At 50.2% G+C, this 12,740-nt stretch overlaps 1 long non-coding RNA gene and 2 pseudogenes across 1 annotated transcript; 1 reads left to right on the top strand and 2 right to left on the bottom strand.

The window, feature by feature from the left end:
• Positions 1-12,740, top strand: part of LOC137466906 (zinc finger protein 850-like) — an 807,951-nt pseudogene that overhangs the window by 605,273 nt on the left and 189,938 nt on the right.
• The window catches only part of LOC137466908 (zinc finger protein 850-like), a 743,182-nt pseudogene that overhangs the window by 549,574 nt on the left and 180,868 nt on the right, over positions 1-12,740 (bottom strand).
• Positions 3,833-4,878, bottom strand: LOC137466910 (uncharacterized). The gene is made up of 4 exons (XR_010995331.1): positions 4,743-4,878; positions 4,380-4,444; positions 4,133-4,282; positions 3,833-3,949 (listed from the first exon to the last, which is right to left on the bottom strand). It is a non-coding gene; the product is annotated as an uncharacterized lncRNA (long non-coding RNA).

Below are 12,740 nucleotides of genomic sequence, written 5' to 3'. Positions count from 1 at the left end.
TCTGGGCATAGACTTCCTCCAGAACGGCTATTACAAAGAACCAAAGAGACTCAGGTGGGCTTTTGGCATAGCTGCGGTAGAGGCAGAGGACATTTGGCAATTGAACACCTTAACTGGACTATCAGAGCATCCATCTGCAGTAGGATTCCTGAGGGTAGAAGAGCAAAAAGTACCAATTGCCACCTCGACAGTGCACCGCCGGCAGTATCGGACGAATCGAGGTGCCATGATCCCCATCCACAGAATGATCTGTTAGGTGGAGAGCCAAGGGATGGTCAGTAAGGCCCGTTCACCCTTCAACAGCCCCATTGGCCTGTGCACACATTGACAGAGAATGGAGATTGGCTGTGGACTATCGTGACTTGAATGAAGTGACTCCACCGCTGAACGCTGCTGTGCCAGACATGCTGGAACTCCAGTACGAGCTGGAGTCTAAGGCAGCAAAGCGGAACGCCACTGTTGACATTGCTAACGTGTTTTTCTCCATTCCTCTGGCAGCAGAATGCAGGTCTCAGTTTGCTTTCACCTGGAGGGGCGTGCAGTACACCTGGAACTGACTGCCCCAGGGGTGGAAGCACAGCCCCACCATCTGCCCTGGACTGATGCAGGCTGCACTGGAAAAGGGTGAAGCTCCAGAACACCTGCAGTACCTCAATGGCATCATTGTGTGGGGGAACACAACAATTGAAGTATTTGAGAAAGGAGAGAGGATCATCCAGATTCTGCTGGAAGCCGCCTTTGCCATGAAGAGGAGCAAAGTCAAGGGACTTGCCCAAGAGATCCAGTTCCTGGGGCTAAAGTTGCAAGACGGATTGTGTCAGATTCCCACTGAGGTCACCAAAAGGATCACTGGGATGTCTCCACCAACCAGCAAGAAGGAAACACGAGCTTTCCTAGGTGCCATAGGTTTTTGGTGAATGCACATTCCCGAGTACAGCCAGATTGTGAGCCCTCCCTACCTGGTCACCTGCAAGAAGAACGATAATTCTTCTAGGGCCCTGAGCAGCAACAAGCTTTCACCCAGATCAAGCAGGAGATTGCTCAGGCAGTAGCCCTTGGCCCAGTCAGAACGGGACCAGAGATGAAGAATGTGCTCTACCCAGCAGCTGGGAACAATGGCTTGTCCTGGAGCCTTTGGCAGAAGGTGCCTGGGGAGACTCGAGGCAGACCACTGGGATTCTGCAGCTGAAATTACAGAGGGTCTGAAACCAAATGCACTCCCACAGAGAAGGAAATCTTGGCTGCCTATGAAGGAGTTCAAGCTGCCTCCGAGGTGATTGCCACAGAAGCACAACTCCTCCTGGCACCCTGACTGACGGCACTGGGGTGGATGTTTAAAGGGAAGGTTCCCACTACCCTCCACGACACTGCTGCCACATGGAGCAAATGGATTACTCTCATCATGCAGCACACCCGGATTGGAAACCTGAATCGCCCTGGGATTTTGGAGATAATTACAAACTGGCTACTGGTGAGAACTTTGGTCTCACTGACGGAGAGCAGCAGGAACAAGTGAAAAGGGCTAAAGAAGGTGCACCATGCAACCAACTACCAGCAGAGGAAACTCGATACTCTGTTTTCACTGACGGTTCCTGTGGCATCGTAGGGATGAACTGGAAGTGGAAAGCAGCTGTATGGAGCCCCACATGACACGTAACACAAGCTACTGAAGGAGAAGGTGGATCAAGTCAACTTGCTGAAGTCAAGGCTTTTCAGCTGACCCTGGACATTGCTGAGAGAGAGAAGTGACCAAAGCTCGACCTTTATATGGATTCTTGGATGGTAGCCAATGCTCTGTGGGGCTGGCTGGAAAGGTGGAAAAAGGCCAACTGGCAGCGTAGAGGAAAAGCAATCTGGGCTACTGATGTGTGGAAAGACATTGCCTCTTGGGTAGAAAAATGTGTCTGTGAAAGTCTGTCTTGTAGATGCCCATGTTCCCAAGAGTCGGGCTAATGAGGAACACCGAAACAATCAGCAGGTAGATCAGGCTGCAATGATAGAGGTGTCAAAGATAGACTTGGATTGGCAACATAAGGGGGAGTTGTTCCTAGCTCAATGGGCCCATGATGCCACAGGTCATCAGGGCAGAGATGCCACCTTTAAGTGGGCATGAGACCGAGGGGTGGATTTAACCATGGACAGTGTTTCTCAGGTTATCCATGACTGTGAGACGTGTGCTGAGATCAAGCAGGCCAAGTGAGTGAAGCCCCTGTGGTATGGTGGGCAGTGGTCCAAGTACAGGTATGGGGGGGCCTGGCAGATTGACTACATCACACTGCCCCAGACATGCCAAGGCAAGCGCTACGTGCTCACAGTGGTAGAAGCCACCACAGGATGGTTGGAGACCTCCCCTGTGCCTCACGCCACTGCCCGGAGCACCATCCTGGGCCTTGAAAAGTAAATCCTGTGCAGGCATGGTACCCCTGATAGGATTGAGTCTGACATCGGGACTCATTTCAAGAACAGCCTTATCAACACCTGGGCTAGGGAACATGGCATTGAGTGGGCGCAACATATCCCCTACCATGCACCAGCTGCAGGCAAAGTGGAGAGGTACAATGGACTGTTAAAAACCACCCTGAAAGCATTGGGTGGGGGATCTTTCAAAAACTGGGAGCAGCATTTAGCAAAGGCCACCTGGTTAGTTAACACCCGAGGTTCCACCAGTGGAGCAGGTCCTGCCCAGTCTGAGTCCCTGAATATAGCAGGTGGAGATAAAGTCCCAGTGGCACATATCAGAGGTTTGTTAGGGAACACGGTGTGGATCAATTCTGCTGCGAGTACAGACAAACCCATTGGTGGCACTGTCTTTGCTCAGGGACCAGGTTGTACACGGTGAATAATGCAGAAATATGGAAGAACACGATGTGTATCTCAGGGAGATCTGATTGTGGGGCGAGCCTCATATGCAAATATCACTGTTTGCTGGATGTTACTGCCACTGTCTGTACATTAAACCAGACAGACATGAGACAGATGGAAATGTGTGAATGCTGAAGGTTTGAGCAAGAGATATAGAAGGAAATGTGTGTCAAAGGTTTGAGCAAGTGAGATGGAAGGAAATGTGTCTGAGTAAGTGAAAGATGGAAGGTTTTACTTGATGAAGTTTTTACATGACGTTTGGTAGTTATGTTGACGATTCGGAGATAAGGGGTGGAATGTCCTAGGGTGATGTTATGGTGCTTGCATCCCCAATCGTGTTCTGTTTATGCTTGATGTTATGTTCTGTGCCTTCAGGACTGGCTCCAAAAAGTGAAGGTTTGTTTTGTCTTGTTATCAGCCAGCTCACCTCCCCACACAGTTTGTGTCTAGGAGAGAGGCTAGGGCTTGCTGGCTTGCTTGCTTGCTTGCTGGCTTGCTTGCTTTCGCTTTGCTCTTGCTCCTGCTTTTTGCTTTTGCCCTTGCTTTTGCTTATTAGTTAGTTTAGCTAGGCAATCCAATTTTTTCCCTGGACTGTTTTTTTTCTTTCCCTTTCCTGAATACCATCCCAACCTGCTCAGGACTGGGACCTGGGAAACACCAAGAAACAGCGAGAGCCTGCATTTTGTGACCTGCAGCAGCCATCCCCAGCGCCGGAGACCGAGAACTGGGCAACCACTCCCAGCAGAGACTTTCTGAATTTGTCACCTCTTCAGTGTGGTGAAAGAGTTTTTGTCATCTGGTGTTGTTCATTTTTTGTGCTGGGGAGTGCTTTGCCTGCTCAATAAACAGGTTGTTTCCACTACTCTCTGAGGAAATTCTTCCCGAGCCAGGTGGGGGTGGGGCTGTGTGGGTTTGCTTTCTGGGGGCTCCTTCTGAAGGTTTTCTCCCAAATTTGCCCGAAACCAGGACACATAACTACATCAGCAGGCTGTTCTTCAGTGAGATCCAGCAGGGCCCTGTCCAGCCTGTGCTCAGCAAACTGACTGGCCATGAGCCACTGGTGGATGTACCTCACCATGGCAGGCACCTGGAGAAGGCACGGGGAGACTTGGAAAGCTGCCAGAGGGAGGAATGTCCCCAGCTTCCCCAGAGAAGTGCTTCCCTTGCCACCACACTGCCATGGCCTCAAAGGCTTCCAGTGACCAGTAGGCATGGCTTAGGAGGCCAAGCAATTCCTGGGAGGATCAAACCATGGCCACAGGCTGCTTACATGCTTTGGATTGCAAAACCCCTCCTCTATGAGCATAACCAGCAGGGCAGCACAGGTCTTGGTTTTGAAGATGTGCGAATATGCTCTGAGCCCTGTGCCCATGGTGCTGGTCTCTTCCTCCCGAATCCTCTTGATGAATTTGAAAACCAGCTGTAGGAGAAAGGCAGGAAGCCAGGGATGCTCCAAGCACGGTGCTCGGCTGAGCGGTGACAGCAGGCCCAGCCCAGCTGGGGATGGCGGCAGGTACCTGCGCTGTTCTGTGGAAGAGGCCACGGGTGTGTTCCTGCTCTTGTGTGCGCTGCACGGCTGCACCTGGCAAAGAGCGAGCGCAGCCTGAGCTGAGGGGCTGTGGGAGAGGCCGGAGAACACAGCCCAGCCCTGCGCCCCCCAGGCAGGGACAGCCCTGGGATGCCCCAGGGGATGGAGCACGGGCACTGTGGGGTGTCTGCCCGGCCCCTCTTTAGTCCTGTCCATGGGCAAGTGCCCAGGGGATGGGCTGGGATGGGCTGGGATTGGATGGGATGCCATGGGATGCCATGGGATGCCATGGGATGGGATGTGGCCAAGCTGGCTGCAGCCACCAGCCCAGCAGCCCAGCTCTGCCACTCACTCTCCTGCTGAGGCTTGAACTGCACCACCTCTTCAGTCTCCTGTGCTGGGCCAGCTCCAGGGCCTTCTTCCTCTCCTCCACCCAGGCCAGCTTGGGCACTCTCGTGGGTCTCTGCTCCATTTCAGTGATCGGATTTGTGGCTACTTGCAGGAGAGATGCCTCGGAAAAGCTCCGAGTCAGCAAGGCCTGCAGTCATGCCTGGAAGGCACCTTCAAGAGAGAAGCCTCAGGAAGGCGACAGGACAGCAAGTCCTGCACTCTGGTCTCGAGGGCTCCTGCCACAAGGACAGGAGACTCCTGTCGAGGATTGTGGTCTGGCCTCGAGGGCACCGGTGGCAGGGATGGGAGATGCCTCCAGGGCACCAAGTCCCACGGTCTGCCCTCGAGGACACCTGCAGGAGAGCAGCCTCGGGAAGGCCACAGGTCACCAAGTCCTGTGGTCAGGCCTCGAGGTCAGCTGCAGGAATAACGCCTCAGAAAAGCTCCGGGTCAGACACGAACGAGTGCGCTGTGCGGGGGCTCCTCACGGCACCGCTCTGCCCCGTCCTGTCCCATTGCGTGTTGCGAGCACTGTGGCGTGGTCTTGTCACCGCCAGCTCCTATGTCACCCCGTGTCACAAAGGGCCCTTGCACACGCTGTCCCGTTCCATGCCACGGTGACCGTGCTGCCCCGTGTCACAAAGGGCCCCTGCACACACTGCCCCCTGCCTTGGGGCCGCCCCCAGCCCACCCAAAGTGGCTCAGGTTGGAAGGAATCCCTCACCCCAAGTGTCTAAGACAGCCCGACAGGATCTTTAGGAATGGCTCAAACCATCAGCAAACGCTGCCCTGCTCTGCAGGCTCAGGGCAGCAGAAGGAGCCCCCAGGGCTGCCAACGCAGCTGCGCTGGGAAGGGCACGGGACCTTCCACAGAAGCTGGCACGGCCTCCTTGGGACACGTCCCGGCTGGTGGCCATCCTAAACCCGCGGCTGTGGCACAGACAAGGAACGTGTGGGCCATGGCACGAATGCTGCTCTGACCCCTGGGACCTGGGAAGCACTGACTTCAGCAGGTGTGGCACAGTCCCTGCCCAAGCAGACCTGCCACCCTCCGAGCCCTGGCAGCACCGGTGCCCGTCTCCTGCCCCAGAGACCTGTGCCCATGGGGGGCTTCTGTGCCAGAGGGAGCCAAAGCCCACGTGCATTGGGGGCTGCGCTCCTGCCTGCAGGGGCTGTTGGCAGGAGCACCTGGAGCAACGCTGGCAACACTTGTTCTCTGTCAGAAGTTCTTACTCCATGATGAAATTATTTTCTCATTGAAATTATTGCCTTCAGCACAAAAAAACCTTAGCGGCGAAGGCACAGAAGAGTCTGGCAAGTAAGAATCCTCAATTCAGGAAAGCTTTACTTCCCATTGCTCAACTCAAGCAGTTCCAAAAATTTGTAAACTTCCCAAATTAATTGGGATGGCCTGGGGAGTTGAAGATTTGGAATTTTGCTTCCCATCTCAAAGCAGCAACTCATTTGCCTTAACCTCATCCACTGAGGGTCACTTTACAGAACATAACACTACAGAAAAAAAGGGAAAAACCAAGGGCCATTCTTTGGTTTTCTAAGTAGGGGTGATAATATCCTAATTCGCTTAAGGAATAAAAGCTCTCAAGAAATCAAAGTCCACTCAGTGGTAGAAAAGTAGCTCAAAGAATTGAGTAGATGGCAAAAGGGCTAATCCTCCCCCTGGTACAGAGATCTGAGTGGCCAGTAAAGTACAGCTCTCCCCTCTTGTTCCCTGCAGGACAATCAGGACCATGAAGAGGAAAAGTCACAGATATTCCTTCTGGCCTCCCTAACCAAAGCTGTGCCAAAGCACAGATGCTGCCTTCAAACTGACTCAAATTCCAGCCTAGACCTCTCACCTTCCAGACAACTCCTTCTCCATCACCCCACCAGCACCAAGCCCCACAAACTCCCACACAGAAGCCCTCAACACCCCGCCAGGAGCCCCAGCTGTCCCCGTCCCTCCGCAGAGCTTTCCCACCCTCCAGCAGACGCCCTGGTTCCCTGCAGGTGCCGTGGGATGGCACTCAGGAGGATCTGCTCCAAGGCCTTCCCCTGGAGCACGCTCAGGCTGCCAGGCCTATGGATCCTGGATCATCCTTCCCACCGAGCCTTCCTGTGCACGGCTGTTCCATGTGCACCTTTGCGCTCAGCTCGGACTTCTCCACTTCACCAGGAGTGCTGGGAAAGGATGGAGAGCAGCCTGGCAAGCTCTTTCTGCAGCTCCCTCTTTACCCTGGGGAGGGAGAACATCCCACAGGAAAGCAACTGGTGCCACAAGGAGCGGGTGGCCTCAGGCACCTTTGGGGATGGAACAAGGCCTTGGTTTGACATAAGTAAGCACAAGCAATTCACATGAGTAAACAAGTAATTAGCACAGACATGTCTAAGTACTTAGCACCAGTTAGCATAAGAAAAACCTGGCAGGCCTAACTTGACAGGAGAGTGACCTGACAAAAAGCTTTAGACATATTCTACCAGAAGAACTAAGGGCAAGTGTGGAATCAGCCCTGTGCAGGGAAGCCCTGAGGAAGACTTTGTGCTGCTTTGGGGCATCGAGACCACTCCTGGCCAGGGCCTGGACATCAGCTTCAAGTATGGGAATCTGACACAATGCATTTCCAACCGCCTGCCTATGGAATCACCTCAGCAGTGTAAAGATGGATGGTGATTTTGATACAACTCCTACATCAACCCACTGAAATTTATACATGGTGGAGAAATATTTCAGTGGGTGCAGACCCTTGCCCTCCTGCCAGGTCAATAAAAGGGCTTTTGGCTGACAATGCATTTGTCTGCTGATTTGTTTGAATGAGGGAGACCTCTCAGGACTGCTGTATCCTGAGGGAACACCGTTGGCCTTGGCCTGTAGGCACCTGCACAAGCTTAAAATCAGCTGCCTCAGCTTCCAGGACCTCTCTTGGCCGGCATCCTGACGTGGGTGCAGGACTGCTGTGAGGCACTGCTGGGACCCAGCGGGACAGGACCGGCTGTCTCGTGTCCACGTAGCACCCCTCACACAGCCAGGGCCATCCCAAAACCAGACAAACACTCACGTGTCAGCACAGGGGAGCAAGGAGCACTGGGCTCCTCTCAGGGTATCTCAAAGTTCGAGAATCCACCACAGCACTGGTAAATTTTTGGGGGGACCAAGGACTTTGAGTATCAAAAGGGAAACTCCAAATTGTAGCGAGGGAAGTAAAATGCCTAGGACATGTGATTTGTCAAGGGAGCCGGCGGCTGAACCCTGAGAGAACTGCAGGGATAGCCTCACTCCCACAACCAAAAACTAAGAGAGAAGTCAGAAGGTTTTTAGGCCTGTTGGGATATCTTAGGTTATGGATTGAAGGATACATGCAGGCCATCAGGTTCTTGTATGAAAAGTTAGTAGAAGAAGAGATTAGGTGGGAAGAAGACAACAAGCAAATTTTGAAGCTTTAAAGCAAAAATTAGTCAGTGCAGCAGCACTGAGTCTTCCTGCCTTAGACAAACCCTTCTATCTGTTTGTGGATATAGAAAAAGGGGCAGCACATGGAGGGTTAGCCCAGGACCGGGGAGGATCCAGGAAACCAGTGGCCTGTTTATCAAAACCGCAAGACCCTGTCAGCTGGGGGTGGCCAACCTGCATTCAGGCGGTGGCAGCGAGTGCCCCACTCGTAGAAGAAAGCAAAAAATTAACCATTGGGGCAAAATTGAAAATATATACCACTCACTCAGTAAGGAGTATCCTCGGCTAAAAGGCTGAGAAATGGCTCACTGATTCCCAAGTACTAAAATATGAAGCCATCTTAATAGATAAGCTAGTCGTGAGTAACCAACTCAACCCTGCCCAGCTTTAGATGGAAAACCAGGTGAGGAATTAATACATAATTGCCTAGAGGTTATAAACTATCAAACTAAAGTAAGAGAGGACCTAACAGATCAACCACTCCAAGGTGGAAAATGATTGAACATCGATGGATTTTCACGGGTAATCCAGGGCACAGGGTATTGGGGTAGGCTATGGCAGATGAAGAGTTAGTGGCCCTAGAAAATGGAAAGTTACCTTCCAACTGGTCAGCCCAAGCATGTGAGTTGTATGCTCTAAAGTGAGCTCTGGAAATATTCACACAGAAAAGAGAAACAATATATACACACTCATAATATGCTTTTGGAGTAGTGCACACCTTTGGAAAAATTTGGGAAGACAGTGGGCTATTAAATTCAAGGGGAAAGGAACTAAAAACTTATTTTAGAAGTGGTAGAACTTTACAATTACCAGAAGAAGTGGCAGCAGTATATGTTAAAGGACATAAAAAAGGAATGACTCAAGAAGCACGAGGGAACCATTTAGCAGATTTAGATGCTAAGAATTCAGCCAAATCAGGGACAGAAAAACTACTGACAGCATTAACCCCTATGAGAGAAATGGAAGAAGTCCCCATATTCAGTGAGACAGAAGAGAAAGAATTCCTTAAAACAGGAGCCAAGAAAGATAACAAAGGGAAGTGGAGATTAGCAGATGGGAGGCAAATGTTGAATAAACCCCTTGCCAGGAAAATGCTAGAAGGCATACATGGAACAACACACTGGGGTACACAAGTGCTAAGTGATCAATTTCTAAGGGACTGGGCCTGCATAGGAATTTTTGGGATAGCTAAGCAGGTAATTGAAAGGTGTGAGATATGCCAACAAGTAAATGAGAAGGTCATGAGGAAAACACCAGGGGAGGGCAAGAACTAGCCTTACAGCCCTTTCAAAACATCCAAGTAGACTTTACTGAGCTTCCCCAGGTACAACGGTGGAAGTTTCTACTAGTGATAGTAGGTGACCTGACTCATTGGGTAGAGGTGGTACCCACGGTTAAAGCCAATGCCAATGTTGTGAGTCAAACACTTCTAGAATCAATCATTCCCCAACATGGGATGTTGAACAGGATTGATTCAGGACAGGTGTAAGGCCGTCTGAAGCCCCCACTTTTGCCTACCGATTGCCACGAGGAGAAACCCCCTTCCCCACTACAGTTCCGGCTTGGAGAGAGCGGCAGTGCAGGTGCAGGTGCTGCACCGTTACGTTACCTGTTCCAAACAAGGCCTGGCAAGAACTTGGCAAGGAATCGGCAAGGACTTGGCAAGGAATCGGCAAGGACCTGGCATGAACCCAGCAAGGAATGGCCTACTGCATATTTGCCCACTCTCCTTTTGAAGCTGAATGAACTTTTGGGGTGACCCTAGTGGTCCCTCACTGAAGACCTCTCATCTGCCCCATTACCACTGTGACAGACGGACAGAGATGGAAAACCCTCCTCCTAAGGTCTGAGACTGAGACCCCTACCACAGGGAGTGGGAAAACCACTAATGACATGACCTGTTCTTCTTCAGTAATTTCAGTGGACTTATTCTTCATTGTGTTTGTCCTGCTTCGGTGGTTTCAGTGGACTCACTTGCTCCCCTGCAGCAATTGCAACAGACTTTCATTGTCCTGCATGTTCCCCCCTTTTTTTCCTCCGTGGAGTATAACTGGACCCCTGAGTTGACCACAACTTTGAAGACTTCCCCGACACGACAAGATGGATCCCCATCGTCTGGACCACTGAGGATCTCGCCTGTGTTGGTAGCTATTCCCATCCCCCTCTTTTCTCTCTCTCTCTCTCTATCCTTTTATATCCTTTCTGATCCCCACTATCGCATTTACTGTTTTGGCCCCTAATAAAGGTGCATTTGTTGTGATTAACTAATAGTCCCTTGTTGTTTGCCTTTTTGCACTTTTGGGATCAGTGAAAAGAACCATTACGACACCCCGCACAAGCGGATCGTGACACCAAGGAGCTCATTTCACCTCTAAAATACTGCAAAAAGTTGTTCAAACCCTGGGAGTAAATGGGAATTACACACTCCATGGCATCCACAGAGTTCTGGTCACACTGAGGGGATGAACCAAACTCTTGAAAGAGCTCTAGATAAGCTAATGATTGAAACCCAAATGTCATGGATGAAATGTCTCCCTTTGTCCTTATTAAGACTAAGAACTCAACCCCAGTCAGATCTGGGGGTGTCACCCTATGAAATGACGTTTGGGTTACCCTTTTTGACCTCACCCCAGAGGGTTGCCACCTATGAGGAAGGGGAAGCCAATGCCAAGAAATATGTTATGTCTATAGCAGAAACCTTAGAAGGGCTAAGACATAAAGGGGCAATTCCTCAAACTACCACCCTGGATTTCAGAGTCCATAGCATTAATCCTGGGGATTGGGTGATGATCAAGTCATGGAGAGATCAGCCTTTAACTCCTCAATGGGAAGGTCCCGTTCAGGAACTGCTCCCCACCGAATCAGCCGTGTGAACTGCAGAGTGGGGATGGACTCATGCCAACAGATGGACTCATGCCAACAGAGTTAAAGGCCCAGCAGGAAAAACACAAAGAATCAACTACATATAACATCCAGACCAGGTGAAACAAGATTGAATCTCAAGCAGAGACTGAAAGACAACCAGAAAAACAGCAAGACGCCCAAAGTCAAGCTTCCACCAACCAGTTTGAGAACTGTCTTCCTGTTTTAATGGGTGAGAATTACCAGCACCTGTTGAGGAGAAGTACACAAGGGACTGTAAGAGGTAATGGGACAGCTTCTTTAAGAAAATAAGACAAAGGATAGAGGGCAAGACCCCTTTTTTCGCTACCAAGAAGACTCCATAGCCCTGCTGTGGGTAGCAACCCTGTAGGCATGGTAAGGTAGGGACAAAAGGCCATATCGGACCACTGTAATTCCCCACCTGTCTTTGAATACAACAGGGACTGGAGGGCGAGACCGAGCTGGCCTCTGGACCCCTAAGGTACAATGACTATGGGTAGCAACCACAGAGGCATGACAGATGGGAGTCAAAGCCATCCTGGACCTCTGTTAGGCCCTTTTGTCCATTTCCTTAGACACATAAATGTGTCTAAGGAAAACCTCAGATTTTTCTCCTGTTCCCACTGTCCTTGCCCACATCAACAGATGCTAGTATGACTCATTCAAGAGAGAGAGAAATTATTTTACTTAATTGTTCAAGCATAATGACTTATAGAAAAATAACATGGGGGTTTGTTATAGATGAGTAATCCTATGGTTGACTCTCACAGTTAAGGGGTGAATATTAAGTAGAAGTTAAGAGAAGTTGTGTAGGTGGATAGTTCTCTTTCCCTTCCCCCTTGCATTGTTATCATGGGATGCCCTCAGTAGTCAGGGCATTTGGGATGGTCGGCTTGTTGCTATGGCAGCGCCTGAGCTCCAATCAAGCTGTAAGAAAGTGATCTCCACCACTGGACAGCGAAGGAGGAGTGAATTGATAAGATTTTGGGAGGGGCTGGAGGTATTAAAGACAGAACATCCATTTTGTAGATGAGCACATGGTGACTGAATCCTTTGCTCCTGGTGCTGTATTCTTTACTTTATTCACTCTTCTGTTGTATTTTGATAAGGTCTTAATAAAACTATTTAAATTATTGAAAGTGAAAATTGTTTCTCACATGGGGTTGGGGATTGTGATGCAAGGTTGTCCACACTGGGTCAGACCTAGAGGTAAAACTTCTCTGACCTGCCCAGACCTCCTTAGGAGCGGCCCTACATCAGTATCAATCATAGAATGCTGCAATCAGCTCTTCTCTAAAGAGAACGGTAATAAAAGACACTCTTTAAAATAGGAATACATATTTCTTAGAAGCTCTTTGAAATGTTTCTCCATAACTGTAAAAGGAAAACTTCTTAATTAACTACATTAGAGCAGAGGGAAATGAAGGCACAGCCATGGCTTCTCAGGACTTGCTTGATCCTAATGAGTCTCGTGGAGCATTTGGAGCTGAGCCCTGGAACCTCAGGGCCTGAGAGGAGATTGCACAAACCTTTCTAGGAGTCAAAGTCAGAGAAAAAACCCAAAGTTGCTCAAGTGTGAAAAATGCATATTATATGGTTCTACACAGATATTTACTATATGTATTATGCTAG

This window comes from Anomalospiza imberbis, unplaced genomic scaffold (assembly GCF_031753505.1).
Source record: "Anomalospiza imberbis isolate Cuckoo-Finch-1a 21T00152 unplaced genomic scaffold, ASM3175350v1 scaffold_47, whole genome shotgun sequence".
Taxonomy (NCBI): Eukaryota; Metazoa; Chordata; class Aves; order Passeriformes; family Viduidae; genus Anomalospiza; species Anomalospiza imberbis.
Note: the sequence above shows the minus strand (reverse complement) of the source record. Positions and strands in the feature narration are given on the sequence as shown.